This window comes from Leopardus geoffroyi, chromosome B1, assembly GCF_018350155.1.
Source record: "Leopardus geoffroyi isolate Oge1 chromosome B1, O.geoffroyi_Oge1_pat1.0, whole genome shotgun sequence".
Lineage (NCBI taxonomy): Eukaryota > Metazoa > Chordata > Mammalia > Carnivora > Felidae > Leopardus > Leopardus geoffroyi.
This window is the reverse complement of record NC_059327.1, coordinates 16,332,360-16,348,286: the sequence shown is the minus strand read 5'-3', so window position 1 is coordinate 16,348,286 and position 15,927 is coordinate 16,332,360. Positions and strand designations below refer to the sequence as shown.

The window sequence follows — 15,927 nt, the reverse complement described above, 5'->3', positions numbered from 1 at the left end:
TCTAATTATGATATTACAACAAAGCAAACCAACAAACAAAACTCTCTGGATACAAACGTATCTAGAGATACGTTTCACTGTTAAAATTTGCCTCCACTTTAACTTGGGAGGTGACGAGGAAGATGTGCCACCAAGAAATGATCACTGCCAGCTTGGTCCTCTGAACTGGATGCCAGTGGGTCTGTTTACTGGCAACAATGGTTTTACCTCTGGATTAAGAATGATTAGTTCTACTTTGGAACAAAATACAGTTCAATTGGAGCTCGAGAAGAACTGAGAGTCTTGTGGCTATGTACATGTTGAACAATTTCCCTTTGTTAACTAGAGCACTCGGATCTAAAGAAGAAAAGTGGCCACTCTGAGAGGGTATACTTTGGGGAAAAACAATCTGACTTCTCTCGCATTGTTGAGAGGTGATCTTAGTATGAGGGATAGCAAGTGTTAGCAATAACTTTTTTGATGAATTCCATCTCACAATTAGTTTAAAACACTAGACAAAAGAGATCACCCAAGGCATTTAAGAAAAAGGAAGAGAGAGAAAAGAGAACAATTCAAAAGATCATACCCAAAGCAGTCACCATTCAACATACATTTGCTGACCTGCCTTGCCTAACTTTGTTCGCCCATCATCCCATCCTTCATTTTCGTCAGCATGAGGTAAGGTTTCCTCAGGAGTTAGGCTCTATACCGCAAGAACAAGACAGAAGTTCTTGCCCTCCTGGAGCTTTTACTCTCAAGGTCTACTTATACTTTGTATATGAGGCTGAATTGCCCAATTCATGAATTATAAGCCTGTATAAACAAAACATATAATCATATGAAATGTGGGAAAGTTTTTTCTTAAACATTTATGGTATTCATAAATGTATTACCTATATTTTGTTCTTATGAAGGTGGTGAATGTATGCATACCACTGAAAATAAAGGTGTGACCTATAACAAAGTATACTCATTCTAATTTAAATAGGTGTAGGTTTTTTTTTTTTTGTACGTTTATTTATTTTTGAGAGAGAGAGCACAAGCAGGGGAGGGGCAGAGAGAGGTAGACAGAGGATCCAAAGTGGGCTCTGTGCTGACAGGAGTGAGCCCAATGCTGGGCTCAAACTTGCAAACTGCAAGATCACGACTTGAGCTAAAGTCAGATGCTCAACTGACTGAGCCACCCAGGTGCCCCAAACAAAACAGGTGTCGTTTTTAAGTTGTACTGAAAATTAGCATACGTTTCAGAATTAGTACTCAGAAAAACCTTCAAAGTTGTTTATGAAAAATGTCATTTTAATCAGCATCATTACAAGCAGCATATCTTAAAAGCATGTTGATATATTTGATTACTTTCCCCCCATATTCATGGTTTTCAGTTCAATGTTCAAATTTTTCAGAGTGTAAACATTATGGAATATTTATAACCAAGTACCAAAATCAGTTGTCTTTCCATTTATGTGATGTGGAAGAGGGACAACTTCAATGATACGAGTCAATGCTGAGTCACAAAAGTGGCTCATTTCAGGAAAATATGGGCAGGGGATCTTGAGTTGTGCCCTAAATTAATAAAGCCAAGTGTTGGGTGATAGATTTTAATGTGTTTATCTGTGAAATGAGAGAGACTTTCTACTAGCCCAATGGGACAATTACAAGAATGAGGAAGTTAACATTCTTGATATTAAAATGTTACAGTTTCTTTTACTTGAATTGACCATCTCAAAGTGTGAGTGGGTGGGCGCTTGGGTGGCTGTTGGTAAGCGTCCGACTTCAGCCTAGGTCATGATCTCGCTGTTCTCGAGTTGGAGCCCCGCATGGGGCTCTGTACTGACAGCTCAGAGCCTAGAGTCTGTTTCAGCTTCTATATCTCCCCGTCTCTCTCTGGCCCTCCCCCACTCACGCTCTGTCTCTCTCAAACGTTACAAAAATTTTTTTAAATAAATAAAGTGTGAGTGGGTATGCAAATAATGGAGTAAAATATGACTCCATAGATTTCTCGGGTCTTTTGAGGTAGACACAATTCCAATTTTAGAATCACTTAGCTACTCAGGTATCTTGTAATAATTCCTGAAGTTAATAGTCCTTATCCATTTGAGGGAAGGCCATTAGTGCATACTCAACAGATGAAATGGCAAAGATACATTTATTTTACTTGTCGAGCCACAATGATTATCATGTAAGTGAGAATCTGGAATGTCTTAGTTTAAATGTGGCATTGTGTGTGAGTGTGGACACTAACCAGTATGTGTTAAAAGACTGATTTACTCACTCCATTGTTTTGGTGTTTTCCATCTTACCCCGATGCCATTTTCTCTCAGAGCAGAGTTAACACAACCACTGAAGCAGTGAATGGAGATAAGTAATGGGAAATAAAACCCAAATCTCCTTGCCTCCTCCTAGTCTGTGAAACTAGAGTCATGTTTCATCAGCTTAGAAATTAGCCAGGACTGTTCACAAACCTTTTGATCATAGTAGAGACATTGTTTCTTGGTGAAACCGAAATGGCAGACATAGCCCGTGAGGAACTGCTCACTTTCATTTGCAAACGGTGTTTTGCAAACGGTGTTAAGAGTTTATGTGTATTTCTACGTGTAGGAAGAAACTTCAAGTTCAAAACTATTGAATGTCCGAATCAAAACTTTGGAACTTCCCAGTGCACTAAGACAGTGAGAAGATGATTCAGAAGGAAGAACAGCAGCAAAATTACATAACCATTCCTCACCTTGTACATTCTCAAGAATTCTTTAATACTTACAAAGAGTTTTACGAAATACTGCATTAAAACTCAAGGTGATGTAAATGGGATTTCTCTCTTGAATGGTTCTGTTGTAAGAAACTAATGTGTTCTGAAGTTACTATGCAAATTTATCTTTTTTCAAACAAAAGTAAAAATGAGTTTGTAGAATAAAATTAGGATTTTATTTGATAAATTATATCGCTATAGGGGCACCTGGGTGGCTCAGTCAGTTAAGCATCTGACTCTTGAATTCGGCTCAGGTTATGATCCCAGGGGTGTGGGATCGAGTCTCACATCCAGCTCTGTGCTGAGCACAGAGCCTGCTTGGGATTCTCCTCTCTCTCCCTCTGCCCCTCTCCCCTGTCCTTCACTCTCTCTCTAAAATAATATTTAAAAAATAAAATAAAACAGAGCGGAGATAAATTATATCAATATAATGTATTGCATAAGTTTATTTATGTGATTATATATAACTGATATAATAGTTAATATAATTACATAATATATAAATTATCATTATAAACATAACTGATTTGACAAAGTATATCTTGACAAAATTATTTTGACTTTATTTTGAATAATTTCCGCATGAAACATGAAGGCTCTGAGTATCTCTGTATTTAACTCAAATCTGGATGAGTTACCACAAGTAAGAAGGAGTTCTCTATGGAGATGGTCAGGAAAAGAAGGAAGGCGATACCCTTTCCTATTAACAGGGGTTAAGGACCATCTCAAAGCAGCACAAAAGTAAGCTTTAACAATGGCCTTTAACCCGATTTTTGACGGCTCAAGGGGCGGTGGGGAACAGAACAATGTTATGCCAACTGGAAGAAAAACATCACCGCAACAATGACAAGCTAACCTGGTCCAGATCTGTAAGTGAAGCACCTCAAAGAGCAGGTGGCACCCATAGCCCGGATGTGCCCTGAGACCCGGAGTCATGTCCTCACCATCTCATGTGCTTCGGTTTATAGGCTGTGGTGTTTGTTACTACCTGAAATTTCCAGCACCTTTGTGGTCACTCAAAATAGAATGTGGCGCACAAGTCCAGTTTGGAGTCTCAAAGGTGTGTTCAAATGTGTGCCAAGTCTTTTAAAAAGAGGCCAAGTGGATAGATCTGAATCGGCCACATGAAAACAGAGTTCAGGTTACAGAATGGTAGAGCCACTGCAGTTTATAGCTCAGGTGTGCCCACAGCGATGGGCATCATTTGCAAAGTCCTGTCCAACTCCTTCTTCCCTTACCCACTATTGGATGTGCAAGTTTAAGGACGACCTGAATTTAGTCCTCTTTATCTTTTTTTGTAGGTAGGATCCCTTACAGGGTGTAATCGTAAGACTTGCCAAATAAGTGCATCCTAATATAATGCTGTAAAATAAACTCAGCTGCAGGTTTCTCCTTTTGGGGAGATTTTACGAAGTGAGGCCTGTCTTAATAAAAATAATTTCTCACAGAATTATCTCATCTCGAGCCATTTTTCCACGTATCACGAGCGGTGTTAGTCTCCTTTGATAATTGATTGATTCTAGGATCACCTTACTCAACAGTCTGGCCAATGCCTCAATTAAAATATACTTATTGGGGCGCCTGGGTGGCGCAGTCGGTTAAGCGTCCGACTTCAGCCAGGTCACGATCTCGCGGTCCGTGAGTTCGAGCCCCGCATCGGGCTCTGGGCTGATGGCTCAGAGCCTGGAGCCTGTTTCCGATTCTGTGTCTCCCTCTCTCTCTGCCCCTCCCCCGTTCATGCTCTGTCTCTCTCTGTCCCCCAAAAAATAAATAAACGTTGAAAAAAATATATACTTATTATTAAACTCTGAAGCTCCAAGTTTTACTTATTTCCTCATGCAGGTAGAGTCTGCTAATTTCTTTCCCCCACTGAATCCCTTCTCACTAAAATTACTGAGAATCTCTCCTCTGGTGCTAGAGTAGCCTTGGTGTTCAAGGTACAGACTGACAGGTCCCAGGGGGACTTCTCCTATCTCAGATCTAGAATACACTGTCAATGCCCTTCTACCCACCCCACCCCCCACCAGAACAACGCGTCTCAGACCCTGCTCCTAGTAATGGCTTTTCTATAAAGTGATCCTGTACACCCCAAGTGTCAAAATGTCAAGGGGATGATTAGGTAGGCGTTGTAACGTTTCTTCAGCTATGACGTAAGGTTAAATGAAAGGTAAGAAATATGGGGTGCAAAATTGGTGCTGAAAATCTCCAAACTATGCCATGTCTGAGAAATCTTCCAGACAAAGATCTGGGGTAGAACCACTACATAAAGCCTGACCACCTAGGATTCGTGTCGCTAGATTGAGACATAAAACCTATGAGCCACCAGGGTGGAGATACCTAGTATAAGAAAGAGAGAATGTGGGATGCAGGAGGGGTTCAGAGAGCAATTAGAAGATTTGAGTTTTATATAAAAACTCCTGTGAATTAAAGAAAGATTCAGACAAAGTTAACAAAAATCATGGATCTAAAGTCATTACCATCTTTGTACAAAGGAAGAAAACACAGGTAATATATAGAAATAGCCCCATTTAAAGATGCTAGTTATAATCCCCTCAGGTGCCATAATGATCACCACTGAGAACATTTCTCTATCCCTTACAGCTTGTCCTTCCCTTCGAAATATGTTGTGTGAGGATAATGTTGTTCTTTACTTACTTTTTACTTAAATCTACTCTCCAGAACTTCAGTTCAATTTGTCAATGCCTGTCTCTCCCAGCTATTTCCACTTAAACAAGAGAAGCCTTCTATGCATTTCTGTGGTTGTTTCCACGTTTTCCGCTCAGTATCCCTGTCTTGGCTGATCTGATACACACACATACACACTCAGTTCATTCTAGTGACCAGACGCTGTTCTAGGAACTGGCTGTACTTATGTTTTCAGAGGGAGTCCTGTTCCCAAAGAGCCTACGAGTAAGAAAAAGACAGCAACAACGAAGTATTAAACCCATATGAACTATATTAAACCCTGTTCTGCAACAGGCTGTTAACTAAGTAACTGATTTTCACGGTCTCATTTCATCCTTTCAAAAGTGTTCTAAAGAAGTAGGTGGTGTTGTGTGCATTTTATTACACAAGAAAATCAAGGTTCGGACAGATTGGCTTGCCCAAAGTGATAGGCATTGCCACTCAGGAAAATAAGCCTGGAGGTCAGCTCTGCATGATTCCAAAGACTTGATTCTTTTTTTTTTCTTTTTTACAATGTAATAATTGCTGTAACACAGGGATGCTTATACCTCAATTATCATTCATTATAAGCGCAGTCAATGGATATAGGTGTTTGTAACAAAGATACATAAGATTATAACTCTGCCTCTCCCGTCTGTAAGGTTATGATAGACTCTTACAGGGCCTTTAAAAGTCAATTCTCTGCTTCTTTTTAATGCCAGTATCTTTCCTCTTCAACCTTCTTCCACTCACCAAATAAGATGGTGCTAATGTTATTGCTTTAAAGAGGCCATTATGTCAATTATAGATAACGTCATGAGCAGAGATGGGAATTTTCTTAATCCAGTTATTGAACAACTCCATGAATTCTTGTTTAAAATCAAAACTGGGGGGGGGGGAACCCTGTAAAAGTCATAATGTGAGCTATCTGAAATAAGCTATATAAGGAAATTATATTCAATATCTAGGTATGTCTGATCGCTTTCATTTTCCCCATCAGCAAAGTACACGTATTTGTGAAGATTAATTGTACGTTTGTGAAGATCTTTTTTTTATCTGATTTTTTAAAATTACTAACGATTACTGTGTGCCATCATGGCTTCCATGCGTTACCTTCTTACTCCTCTTAATAATGCTCAAGGGCAATTGATGATATCCCCACTTTTCAGATGAGGGAACTGAGACACAGAGATCATGCCCAACTCAAGGAGCTGATAAGGGACAGAACCAGAAAATTAGCTAAAGACTCTTTATGCTCAAAGCCCATGATTTAACTTTATGGGTTGTGCCTCATGGAGATAATGATGGTAACAGCACAACTAACACTAATGAGTGCTTCTTGTGTACCAGGCATTGTTTTAAGGGATTTCCATATATTAGCCCATTCATCCTCATAATAATCACATGAGTCAAATACTGCTACGGTTCGCATTTCATCAGCGAGACAAGGAAATTCCAGTAGCCGCACTGTTGGAAGAAATCTGAAAGTAGTCAGATTTTTATGGTTGGCAGACAGCCTCCAGAACCTTGCTCTCAACCATTCTACTCTTGGCAAATATTGAGAGAAAGACAAAATATTTATACATGACTGCCTATTATAAAATGGAATATATTATGATTTATAGCCATTTCTTCAATTTAGGGTATTTAATCAGAAGCCATAAGACAAGAACACTTAAAATAGCTTCTTCATTTCATGTGTATCTTTAGTGTTTTTAAAACTGGAAAATTATTGGCTTCCTGATCCAACATTACTTCCTCTCAATTAAGACTGATAGCATTCACCATTTAAAAAAAAATTATAAGTAGAAATCTTAAAGGATAATTTAATATTCAAACTCAATACATTAGCAGTCTTGAGGATTTTTTCAACATTCCTTTTTTTTTGTAACAAGGACAAATTTCATCATTCAATTTAGATTTTAAAGGCTGGGTAGGCTACGCAGAAGTTCAAAGTTTTCGGAACAATGCTGTGGCCATGTACACTGAGAACAGGATAAACAATGGGTTCCTGTTTTGTATTTCCTGCAGAGTATTACTATGTTCTTAGTTCTCTTGACATCACTGATCATTTAATGTTAGTTTTGGAAAATAGCATCAACTACGTTACTATATTTAGAACCAAAAATATTTAAATGATGCAGCGCTTAGGGCTTTAAACACATAGGCTCTGTTTGTCAGAGCAATTTTCACTCCATTTGGAAGTGATAAGAGGCTAGAAAACTGAATGCTACACTGTTGTGGGGGCTTATTGTTGATTCCAGAAGGTTCTTTCAAAACTTCGGAAACTATACAGCCTACTGCTGTCTTTCAGCCCGCCTGATATAATAAACCACTTCTTAATTGCTTGTGTCAAGTACGTTTTCAACCTCCAAGTAAGAGATTATCTCAAGACGACCATTTCACCAAGTGAGAGGTTGGTTTACCTCAAACAACGAGAAGTCCAGTGTGGGTTCGACTCTGTCACCCCACCCTTAGCATGTGCCTCCCAGAAAGGAATTGGCATTTCTGTCAGCTAAGAGGAACAGATCTTGGTTAAAGGGCAAGGGCTCCTGAGTGGCTCAGTTGGTCGAGTATCCACTTCAGCTCAGGTCACGATCTCATGGTTTGTGAGTTCAAGCCCTGCCTCTTCGGGTCCTCTGTCCCCCTTCTCTCTCTGCCCCTCCCCCACTTGCACTCTCTCAAAAATAAATAAACATTTAAAAGGCAAAAAGGGCAAAGAACCCTTCTTCTCAGGAGGTTCTCTGCTGTTATTGTGTATGTGATGGGTCTTCCCTACATCTTATTGGCCAGAACAGACGGCAAGAAAATCTGGGAAGGTAAAAAAAAAAAAAAAAAAAAAAAAAAAAATCTAGGAAGGTAAGTTTTGAAATCGGCGTATTATCAGGATTCTACAGTAAAGATGAAGGCAAAAGTAGATTCTCAGTAGGTCGAAAGCATTGTCTGCCACAACTATGGAACATAATTCATTTATCTGAGAGAGGAATAAGGATGGAAATCGTGACTTGATTATCAAAACGAAATGTATCAGAGAGAAACTTCAGTTGAAAAGGATGCTTAAAGAAATACTTGCTGTCAAAAAGAAGGGCACTTGCCAGAAGGCAAAAGGTGTTTGCTTTGACTCGGAGGTCCAACCCCACCTCGTGTCTGAACACAAAACATCCACTGCTGCTGGCAGGTGGGCCCTCTCCTGGAGGCCCGTCCAGATCTAGCTCCAGATCCCGAAAGTCTGGATGTATTCTCCCACACTCCCTTTCTTTTTTTGGGAAATTGAGCTATCATTACTCATTTCTTGACATTTCTGACAGACCCCTCCCATACCATCTTATGTCTTGTGCTTCCTTTTGTGAATAAGACTATTGTTGCTGTTTTTAGTAGGTTGACCTTGCTGGTTGGAGTATTCTCTCCCAAACCTCTCTCTAGCCAGCATGCTTGGAAGGGAGAGTATTTGTAGTCACGCCGAGGTAAACAAATGAGGTTGCTAAGAGCCAGAGGTGAGGGTCTGGGAGCCCCAGCTTTCCCTGGCCACCTGACAACTGGAGGGATCAATATTGCAGCAACATCTGCAACCCACCCGGACACACAAACAGATTGCACAAAGAGGTAGGAAGTTCTGGCTCAGAGGGCGGACGACACAAAAAATATTAGCATTTCCAGTCTCTGAAGTTTCCCATCCCCGACTTGCATTCATTTTGGAGGTCATTTCTCTTATATGGTTGATATAATGAATCTATAGTTCCTTCTAGCCTTTGAATGCTGGTCAACCGTTCCCTGTTGTTCTTTACTTAACCGTCATCTCTGTGAGTTACAAGGACCCTTTTCTAACATTGCGTGTATTATTTACGTGTGTGATTATCCTTGTAAAATTAAATTTTATGGTCAGGGTAATGATGGAAATGTGCCATGGATTATTGGGTTAATTCATTCTTTGAATCGCTCAGAAAAGATACTTTTCCTCTTCAGACATTCTTATTTATAGCAAATATCCCTCTGCCCAAGGTAGAAGAGAGGGTCTCACAGCCTCATCTAAGACAACATGGCAAATACCAGCCTCCAGCCTCCAACTCCTGCTATGTAGCCCAAGCCACATAAAGTTCTCCTTTCCTTTCCTGTTGACATCACCTTGCCCTTTGCCAGAGAACAAGACTGTAAATCTCCCAGCTACTCGTCAGTGACAATTCATTGTACGTTTATAACTAAGGGACAATATGGACATGAGAAAGTGCTTCATGCCGTAGGAATCACAATGGCCTGACGGCATTGCATTGTTGATATGGTGTTTCACTTCTGTCTACTCAGAAACTAATAAACAATATCAGAAATGACTCGCAGAAAGCCAGGTGGTATAACTATCTAGGAACCATCTAGGAAATACGTAACTCTCTCAACAACCCTAACCGCTTTATAGCGGGGACCTCAACTGAGTGATTATAATTCATAATACACCCTACAACAAGTATTATTACATGGTTCTGAGAAAGGTCTGGAGATATGATGTATGAGTGCAGTAACTTGCTTTATTTCAAACCTATGTTAGAAGATTTTATGTAAATTATTATGATAATAGAATATATTACAGCCTGAAGGTTAAAACGAGTGACATTTGCCTCTTGAGAAAGCTTTTAAGCCAAAAATATAACTACAAAGCAATATATTTCAGAGAATCCTCTTGGCTGGAAATAGCTACTTAATTAGAAGACATAGTTTTTAGCTTTTTACAGGATAAGACACTTTGTATTTCACAAGTTCTGATAAATCTATAACAAAACTGTCATCATGTGTTGCTTAATGCCTTCTGGAGAACTGCTTAATCATTTATTTATTCAACAAATACGCATTAAGCACTTACTTTGTGCCAGGCACAAATGCAATGAATGTGGAGGAAATGCAATATGAAGGGGAAACAGGAACTTCCAGGCTAACGGGGGAGAAATGCATGAATGCATCACACGAACAAACACAACCAAGTCTGACACTCAAGGAAACAAAGAATACGACTGATTGTTCAAGAGTGAAAACGCATGACCTTGGGTGGATCAGGGAAGCCTTCCTGAGGAAGGGGCACTTTGCCTGAAGGACGCACAGCATTAACTGCTGAGCAGGGAAGGCATTCCGGTGACAGAGAATAGTGCGTGCGACAGCCCTAAGTGTGGTCCATTCTAGGAACTGAAAGACCAGAGAGGCTAAAGCAATGGGGCTACAAGGTAGGTAGGGAGAGGTGGGCGGAGATACAAGAAGATGGTGCAGAGCTTTAAATAGACCACCTTAAGAAGGCTTATCTTGAAGATTTTTATACCACATTTAGCAACTGTTGCACATGCCTCGATTTCAATAGAACATAAATATCAAGAAAAGTTATGGTTAGAAAAACAGCAGAGGTACTTTTTAAATACACGTGGGATTCAAACAGCACACATAAGACCGATAAAGGTTTAACCAGAAAACTGAGCTTTAACACGTTTTAAGATGTCATTTCTATATAATCTCTTGCATTTGATAGTAGTTCTCTAACCATTCCTTAAGATTTTCACCTTATTTGGGAAACTCCGGCCCCAGATTGCATAATGGCACACACATGATGGCACATCATCTCCTAAGAAAACATTTGCTTCACTTTGGTAACCAGGTAGTAGAAATAATTGGACATACGCTTTGACAACTTTCGAATAACTACACCTGCAGGTGAAGAGTATGATGGGGCTTGCCGAATGTAATTCACACAAGCCCAAGCAAAAGCACAGATGTTGGAGTCAAGAAGGGGGTTCTTGCCCAATCCTTGGGCCTACGTTTCAGGGCACAAGTGCGCAGGGTGTGTGTGACTGGTCCAAAATCACTCCAGCTCTTGGGCTTTCCTCATCAGTGCATTTATTCCCTGTTCAGCACTCAACATACTCAGGTTCCCACAGATCACCTGGCTGACACTTCCTAAGCACACGACGCCACCACACGTCACCATTTGTATTGAATATGCTTCACTTTGTCTCAGGTGGTTGAGGCAGATAAGCATCAAAGATGTTATTTCACTTAATCTAGCGCTCATTTTGCACCCAACATGCCTGACTTTGGGGTCCACCCCTTCCATCCATCAGCGTTACCTGATTTCTGGAGTCTCTGTAGTATGAGACTCTGCCTCTTCCATACATCTCTGAAACTCATGCCAGTGTTTCAGGCAGTCTTGGTGCCTCTCCCTAAGCACTGAACTATTTGACTAGGAGAATGATACATTGTTCTCCTGGAATATTAGACAATGCTACTCAACTGACATGGGCCAGGGAAGCCTTCAAACATGGAGAGTGCAACTTATTTTTCAAAGGACTTCAGGGAGAAAAAAATGCAGCCTAGAAAACAATATTCATGGGAAAACTACATTCACTTCCTTCCTACTGAGATCCTCACAAATAATAGGAAGTGATGAGGAATCAATCGAGAATTCTGAGTTCTCTTGGGAAAAAAATTTAAACAACGCTCAAAGAAGCCTTCAAAACACATGCATTCAAGAAATCACACCCATAAAAGTCCCTGGAAATCATTTTGGTACCTAAAAAAAAGTGGCTGGATTTGACCATACATGGCAACCTGCAGTTACTTTACTCTATTTTCATTGTTAAGTCAATGATAGCATTTACCATGTGCCAGACGTTTCCACATTCTTTTCAGACAACTCCTTTAATCCTCATAACAACCCCACGAGGCCCCATGGTAGGGAAGGAAACCGAAGCAATGGGAGGTGAAGGAACGGGCCCATGGTCACAGAGAAATGGCAGGACCGGTATCCAAATCCAGACCCACGGGCTCCAGACTCTCTGTTCTTAAGCGTTACACGTGTTTAATGTCTTCTGAAACAACCAAATAATAAAGTGAGAAGGGAACCTACAGACGGTCTCTGCCCACAGAAGTAGGATTTTAAATACGATCACTGTGGGCCCACCTTCTCTGTTCCAGTGAGGAGTGCCCTTTTCTCAAGCCCTCTGGAACATGCAATGCTCTGAGCCCACCTGAAAAGCGAGGAGTCATCTGGCAAACCGGGGAGATTGTTCCAAATACGGTGCTCGCTTACTTAAAGGTGGAACAAAGGTGTGCTGCAGGACAACAGAAGGTTTCTCTACTCCAGAACCTGTCTTCCTCCCAGTTCTATCAATAGAGAGTTACTTAACTTACCGAGATCCTCTTTTGAGATACAGATATCCTCTGGGACAGTTTGATCTATGTCAACTATGTCCTAGCACGCGTTGTTTTCATTTGACCACCACTTAGCTCAGAACAGTCTCAACTTTTATTGCACACAATGGAAGGAGAGAAAGAAATGTACAACTAAACTGATTTTCAACACTTCTATCCATTTCCCCCCTCCTCATCTCTGAAAGATTATTCCAGACCCAGCCTCGGAAACCGATCCTGTCCTTATAGAGAGTTTGAGAAACTCGGTCAACATGGCAGCTGGTCCCACTCATGACTTACGCCAGGTTTTTTTCTAAGTAGGTCCTCATCTTATTTTCTGAGCCTGCAGCTCTGCTCAGACAACACGTGGTCTGGGGGTCTGGTGCCTCTGAGACCAAGGCCTTGCTCTTCTTTACCCCGTCTTCCCTCCAACTCCAACCCTGGGCCAGCTGGGGGCTTCTGTCAGACTTGCAGAAGCCAGGAACACCTCCTTCCAGCCTCCCCGTGCTGGCTGCAACACCCACCCAACTCCAGTCTGTTCAAGTCTTATTCTCCCAGCATCTGACAGTCCCGAAGCGTCTGCCCCTCACTGCCCTTCCAGAACGTGTCCGGTTTCTGGGTCCTGCTCCTCCTGCCTCTGGTCAGAGGGCCCCACTGCCCACCGAGCTCTCAGTGCTTGCTTTTATGTTAGAATTACGTGGGGGAGCTTTTCAGATATGTTGGGCTTCGATCGGATTAGTGAAAGCAAACTCTCTAGAGATGGGTCCAGTGTACTGACATTTTCAAAATTTTCTAGAGAAGCCTCACATATACCCAGGAATGAGAGTCACTACGCTATATTAATTTCTCGCAAGTCTCAATGTGCACACATATAACCTGGGGATGTTGTAAAAATGGAGGTGCTGGTTCAGTCGGTATGGGTGGGGCCTGAGTTTTCACATTTCCTACAAAATTCCAAGTGTTGACTTTGATGTTGTCTATAGACTAATCTTTAAGTAGCAAGGCTCAAGACCAGTGGTTCTCAAAGTGTGGTTAAGAATCATTTGGGAAGGCGCCTGGATGGCTCAGTCGGTTGAGTGTCCAACTCTTGATCTCGGCTCAGGTTGTGATCTCACAGCCATGGGATCGAGCCCCGCATCTGGCTCTCTGCTGAGCATAGAGACTGCTTGGGATCTCTCTCTCCTTCTCTCTCTCTGCCCCTCACCCATGCATGCACGTGCGCCTGCTCTCTGGTGCACGCTCTCTCTCTCAAATATCTTTTTTTTTTTTTTTAGAAAAAAGAATCACTTGGGGACTTGTTAGAGATGCAAAATTCCAGACCTCGCCCCAGACCTACTAAAGCAGAAACTGGGGATGGGATCCGGCAAAGGCTTTGACAAGCCTTCCAGGTCACTCTGATGCTTGCTACAGTTTGAGCACCACTGGCCTAGATGGCAGTGTGCAACAATGAAAGCCGCATATATAATTCAAAATTTTCTAGTTGCCACATTAAAAAAAAACCGCAATTAAACAGGTAAAATTCATTTTAACAGTTTCCTTAACCTAGGATGTCTGAGGTATTCACAGTTCAATATATAATCAATATAAAACATGAGTTTACATTCTTTTTTTATAGTAAGTCTTCAAAAGTCATCATATGAATCATATGACATCTCAGTTTTGACTAGTCACATGTTAAATGCTCAATAGCCCGTGTATCCACCATATTGGACAGCCAAGCTCTAGACTTAGAACAGTGATAATAGTATTAATTTTTATTGAGTGCTGGCTATGTGTCAGGCATTACTCGGGTAAGCATTTTATGTGATTATATAAGCCCTACCACAATCCTGTGGATTGGTACTATTATCATCCCCATTTTACACACAGGAGGGGTTATGCCAAAGCCGTTATCTGTGGTTTCACCAATATAGGAAGCCCACTCCCATATAAGCATCCGCAATTATTTTAAATCATTTTGTTTATAAAAAGCAAAATCAAAGAGAGAAAAAAATATGATAAAATCATGAAGATTAGTACTATTAGAACAGTTGCTAAGACATCAGTCGCTTGTAAAAGTCATGGTGGTTGGGCGAGTAGAAAAGACCAAATAGGCTATCTTCTGATTTTTAAAAATGTGCCAAAAGTCCAACTCGCACTCTTCTGTGCCAGCAAATCTGCTGAAAGGTATTACCTGCCTGGCTGTTTGGACAGTTGGGATCTCTGGGGAATGGCGGGACCTGGATGAGTCATGACGCAAGACAGGGCTCATCCTGAATGCAAGCAGCTAGCAGGGTCAGACCCTGTCCGTTTAAGTGGTGACTGTGACATAAAATGACTCTAGTAATAGCTAAACATGAGGCAATGGGCTTCTCTCAGGGTGCGTGTGGAAAGCAGGAGGTTTGGAATTTAAAGGTAATGGCTGCCTTGGTGGTCTTCCTTTCGTTAACTTCCATAGTGTTGCAAAGACAGCCCATTTTCACACGTATTTTTCTTTTCATTATAAACTATACAGAGGAAAAAGGAAACACAATTAAAAAGAATTTCTCTCTGAGGCTCCAATTTGCCAGAATTCCCATCTCTTGTTTTGCCAAGTAAAGTACCCTTTTTGAAACTGGCAGGTATTGGTGACATAGTAAAATGTGACCGTTTAAAATAAATGAACAGAAAAATACATGATTCTAGAGAGATTTTTAAAATTCTGCTAGGTATTTTTAAAATAAAAAAATTTGTTTTTAATTTGATTAGATATTTCAAACTTAAGTGATAGGGTTTTTTTTTTTTTCATTTAGAGGTCTGTGTAGTTTTTTTAATTTTTTAATGTTTATTTATTTTTGAGAGAGACAGAGCACGAGCAGGGGAGAGGCAGAGAGACAGAGAGAGGCAGAGAGAGAGAGAGAGAGAGAGAGAAAGAGACAGAGAATCCGAAGCAGGCTCCATGCTCTGAGTTGTTGGCACAGGGCCTGATACGGGGCTCGAACTCACAGACCCAGACCTCAAGATCATGACCTGAGCTGGAATCGGACACTTAACCGACTGAGCCCCCAGGCGCCCCATCCGTATAGCTTTATAGTGTAGGGTAGCTGAAGGATTTCACTATTTTATCACAAGACTTGAAATAGCAGTCATGTAACCGTTCTTTTTTTTTTTTTTTTTTATGTATCATGCATAATCTTCAGTATTTTCTATCATCAGTTCCAGTGTCTTTAACTTTAAAGACACAGTTGGACTTGATCTGAGCCTCTAGCAACCAACCTTCATAACACCCATTATCAAATACATCCAGGTGGTTTTCACACTGGACTAAGGATCAGGGACCCTTCTCCCACCCCTTCTTAGTAGTGCTTTCTCCCTGCCTAAGCATTCTCCAGGTTACAGGAGTAGAGAGACAGAGAAGTCAGGGA

At 40.9% G+C, this 15,927-nt stretch overlaps 1 protein-coding gene across 6 annotated transcripts in view; it reads left to right on the top strand.

Annotated features, from left to right (window-relative positions):
* The window catches only part of SORBS2 (sorbin and SH3 domain containing 2), a 348,480-nt gene that overhangs the window by 148,114 nt on the left and 184,439 nt on the right, over nt 1–15,927 (top strand). The gene's annotated exons all lie outside the window — the stretch shown is intronic.